The sequence below is a fragment of the Manis javanica genome, chromosome X (assembly GCF_040802235.1).
Source record: "Manis javanica isolate MJ-LG chromosome X, MJ_LKY, whole genome shotgun sequence".
Lineage (NCBI taxonomy): Eukaryota > Metazoa > Chordata > Mammalia > Pholidota > Manidae > Manis > Manis javanica.
Genome location: NC_133174.1, coordinates 118,646,580 through 118,651,556, shown reverse-complemented (window position 1 = coordinate 118,651,556; position 4,977 = coordinate 118,646,580). Strand labels below are relative to the sequence as shown.

The following is a 4,977-nucleotide window of genomic DNA, read 5'->3' as shown; positions in this document are numbered from 1 at the left end:
GAAGGCAAACCCCAATATGTGAGCACCGTCCTTCAGGTTTCAAGTTGCTGTCACATTTTATGTTGCTTCATTGGCCAAATCAAGTGACATGGTCAAGCTTAAAGTCAATGTGAAGAGTGCTACCAAGGAGTGTAGAAACAGGAAGACATGACTAAACTAGTAGTACTGCATCAGACTGCCACAAATGGAAATCACTCGTATTAGCAATATTTAGTTCCCACTGAGCTCTCTTGTGCTGATGAAGCAGTGAGAGGTGTTACATGTCCCAAACATGGCAAAGACTGTTCAAATCATACAAAGAATCCTCTCTTTCCAGCTAAAAGCATCTAAGAAACACACTGGCTCTCTTTCTCTTTCTCTCAGATAACTTCCCCACTCAGCTGAGGCAACCACAGGACATTTTCATATGGTCTCTCATGTCCCTGGAGGGTTCAGAAAACCCTGGGGGTTGGCAGGTGGTAAGAATAGTGGAGACATATCTGTGACCTTTTTTTTGCCTATGCCTGCCACGAAGTACAACTCTACTATAAAACTGCTGCCTTGCATTCAAAGGAGATGGATGGCTCAACCAGGCTTCCCAACTCACTTATCCCTACCCAGGACATATAACTTAAATCCTTCCTCCTTTGATTTCCTCAACCTTTAAGGGGATTTCCATCATGTTTTACCATCCCACAGATTTAGCCCAATAGGATAGGGGGACCGAATACAAGGACCTCCAAATACATGTCTAACTCTCTTCCTACCTCTCCTAAACCCGCTGCTCTTATTATTCCAGATTGAAAGTATTTTTTCTATGGGGGTAGGGGGGCCTCATGTGATGGGCAAGGGGAGAATATGAAAGAAAGGAGAAGACCTGTTCAGACTGGTCTTGTTTTCTTACTTTTTCTCAATAATACTTAAACCTGTGGCATTTTGTTTTGTTTTGTTTTGTTTTGTTTTGTTTTGTTTTGTTTTGTTTTGTTTTGCTTTGTTAGCTCAGGGGCTAAAAATCTGCCACCTTCAATTTTGGACCTTATCTTAATAACTACCCCTTTGAATTCTGGGAGCTGTTATTCTGGACACACAGATTCTAATCAGAAACACACTACAGAGCTTAGATAAGTCTGTGATGGCCTTGCTTAACTTGGTGGGGAGCAGTGGGAGGAACATGAATGTGGAAGAGTCCAAATGCAGTGATTTACTAGGGAGAAAAATATAGAGGCATAATATCCTGAAGTGTAAATGGATGGGTTTTCATTCTGTTTTTACCCCTTACTACTCTTGAGCATTGCTCATTAAAACTAGACATTGAGACTGAGACTTATTACCTCAGACAAAGGCCCAATTCATAAAACAAAGAATCACATTCTTGGAGTTTGTTTGGGAATTAGACCTCTGAAACCCTTGGCAGAGCCACTATCTCAATGAATAAAAAAAATTACAAACCCCAAGATTTTTGAAAAAGAAAGGGTTTTGAGTTTCAAGGTTTAAAGACTTAGTGCAAAGACTTAGAGCACAAAGGTTATCTCATAAGGAAGTGACTTGGAAGAATTTATGATGAAAACAGAATTTACTTTCCACGTCCAAAATGAAATTAAGTTAGATAGGCTGAGGAAGGGACAAGAGTTGAGACTAATTTCTGTGAAGACAGTTGATGGAAACCCCAGGAATATTTGGGAAATACTGAGAGCAGAGACCTGTGCCCCACTTCCCTGATGAAGCTCAAGAAGACAAGCAGGGCTTGTAAAAATGGTGGCCAGGCACTTCTAGAGAGAGGGGGCCGGAAAGCCTTCCAAATCTCCTAAGATCCCAGAGGGCTATAAGAAGATATGCCAGAGATATCTGGGTCCTCAAGAAGGCTATCAATGGCCAAGAGATTTGTGTAAGGGCCTTGAAGTTTTAACAAGGAAACACTGACAGTGAGTTCCATATCAACAGTGCAATATGCAGATTTGGTAGGACTGTGGAGACTAAGAGACACTGCAGCAGGGATAAAGATAAATAGCCCAAATATAATAGAAGCTCCTCAGACTTAGATGGTACCCCATAAAATAGGAATGAAAAAGAGAAAACCTTCATTTTTACTATTTTCTTGAAAAAATTGCTTAATCACAAGTTTGACTAAGAGTACCTAGAATTGTTAACATTATTTCTCAGACTGAACAGAATGTGGGTTTCAAACAGTATTAGGGAAGGAGAATCACATCTTTACAACTTGAACTATGAAAATCATACCTACTGCAGGGTGTTTTAGTTTTCTATTGCACTCTAGTAAATCATCACAAACTTAATGGTTTAAAACAACACAAATTAACATATAGTTCTGGAGGTCAGAAGTTCTAAAACCAGGATGTCCACTGGGCTGCATTTCTTCCAGGACCCCTAGAAGATAATCTGTTTCCTTGGCTTTTCTAGCTCCTAGAAACCAGTTTTGTCCTTGGCTCATGGCCCCTTCCTCCATCTTCCAGAAGCACAGCATCTCCACCTCTCCCCTCCACTCCCTCCATCACCACATCTCTTTCTTTGACTTAGACTCTCCTAGCTCCCTCTTTTCATTATAAGGACGCTTGTGATTATATTGGGCTCACCCACATAATCCAGGATAATCTCCCCAACTCAGGATCCTTAACTTCATCACATCTACAAAGCCCTTTGTCATCTAAGGTAACAGTCACAGGTTTCAGGGATTAGGATATGGATATCTTTAAGAGGCCATTATTCTGGTTTATCATACAAAATAGTCTGAGCGATGATCCAAGACCCAGGAAGCCTCATGCTTTTGTAGATCACTTCTGGTAAGGGCCCATAAAACCAAATGCCTTGTAAAAAGGCTAATGGTCAAGGATGATCTGCCATTATGCCCTGGTATGGCCCTACCAGTTGTTCACAGCCAGAATCTTCACTGATCAGTTGGTGCCTGTGCTGTATCAGCTGTTAAATATTTTGACTATCACCCTTGGTGACAGTGACAAGTTGAGAACTGCAACCCTGATGATGTGAGCAATTAGAGGGAATCCCTTGAGTACGGCAGCCTACAAAGCTAAATGGGCTGAATAAGGCAGAGATTTGGATGATTAGGTGGGCAAACGAAGTAAATAAAAATGATTATGTTTTCTATACATATGTCCTGGATAACATCCAAAACAGGCTAGTGTTTCCAACAGTCAGAAAGTATGTACTACATATCTGCATGTCCTCTTTCCTGTGATTTCTAAAGAAGATGTAGGTAACTAATTCTCAGCCTCCAATTGATGTATTCACTTGTTCATTCACTCAACCATCTTTAATAAGTATCTGCTCAATGTCAGGAGTTATTCTAGGTGCTAGAGATGCAGTGGTGAACACTACCAGACAGTCTGACACAGGATTCTCAAACTTCAGTGTGCATCAGAATTGTTTAATAAAATATAACTTGCATGGCTATGCTAAAAAGACAGCTTACTAGCCCCTTTGTCAGAGTCTTTTTCAGAGGGTTTGGGAGCAACTCAGGAATTTGTATATTATTAATAATTGACCATTGGAAGTGGGGGTGTTCTTATAAAAAGGGCTTACTTACAGAGAGAAGCCCATCATAGTGGTGATGGGCATAAAGGAATCCTCAAGGCTAATCACTTACCATCTGTCTTCATTTCTACTGATCCATCTGTGTGAGTTGGTTCATGCAAATACAGAGAGACTCAGTTTCTATAGATGCTAACATGTGTACTGTCTCTACTTGGAATTTCCAGGTGGTCATTTGTTAATTTTGATCAAGACCATAAACCTTATATCATTTATCTGCTTATTTATTTCAATAACTCTTAGTATAGTCTAGATCAAAAAGTAATGAGTGTCTGGTCTCTAGATTAGAAGATACTCCTCATAGTTTTACTCAGAAGGCAAGCTGATCATTTTGGCTTTCAACTATTATATAAAAGACTAACTGTGATACTTACCTGGCAGGGGAGATATCATGAACATGAAGGTGGTTTTCCCAGGGCGAGGCTTATCCATTGCACTCTGGATCTGCTGACCCCTGCGATTTCCCCAAATGCGGGAAACTCGACTGCATAATTTGTGGTAGTTGGGGACAGCATTTGTGCTTAAAAAAAAGAAAAAAAAGACTAACTGTGCCTTATTGTACTAAAAGTCTTATTTGTGTTGATAGCTAGGACCCTCAGAACACTTGACATCTCTGGGTAAAACATGTTTCATTGACACAGTCTTCTAAAGGAAATGGGCCCACACACAGCCCTTGTTGACAGTGAAGTACACCATTACATCTTCCTAGCTACAGTTGTTTAGACCAGAGATGGACTCATAAACCAGGGCAATTTAGCCATAGATTTATAACTTGACCTATGACATGGCCTGGCTTAAAAAGGTGAGCCCTAGAAGAGAGCTAAGCTAATAATTTCCTTTCTTGGTAGTTTTAGTAAAAAGTCACAAAGGGAAGTTGCAAGTTAGTTATAGGAACTGAGCTGAAAGGTTATTAGCAAGGCAGATCCAGGTTTTGTGCAGCACGCAGTTAATATCATTCGGGTGAGGCAGAAGAATTTGAAAAAGAACATGAAATTAAAAACTAGGCACAAGGCTTTGGAAGGCACTCATGCAAGTGGGGAGCTGTGAAGTTTTAGCTCTTTAATGAGTGCTCTACTAGAACCAATCCATACCCATTTGTGAAAGACAAATATTAAATTTTCAGGAATTTTGCAAGTTCATTAATGTCATGTTGGTAGCTTGAAATCAGCCATGGTGGGAATATTCAAACCATGGAAATTGGCAAATGTGACAAATCGGGGCATTTTCCCTCTCCTCCACCCCAAGAACTAGTTATTAAACATTTGCCAGTACTTTACCACATTGCATAGGAAAACCACCTCTGGCCATTAGGTTGATTTGGTTGGTGGGATAGTCGTTAGGAACTATGTGTAAGATGAGTAACCAGATATTACCAGAAGAGAGGAAAGAATAGAGCAGATTCAAAGGGACAAGCAGAGAAATGATGAGAGTGAA

At 40.3% G+C, this 4,977-nt stretch overlaps 1 non-coding gene across 1 annotated transcript; it reads left to right on the top strand.

Annotated features, from left to right (window-relative positions):
- Positions 1-3,909: 3,909 nt before the first annotated feature.
- LOC118972523 (U1 spliceosomal RNA) lies at positions 3,910-4,068 on the top strand. The gene has a single exon (XR_005061552.2). It is a non-coding gene; the product is annotated as a U1 spliceosomal RNA (small nuclear RNA).
- The last annotated feature ends 909 nt before the right edge of the window (positions 4,069-4,977 follow it).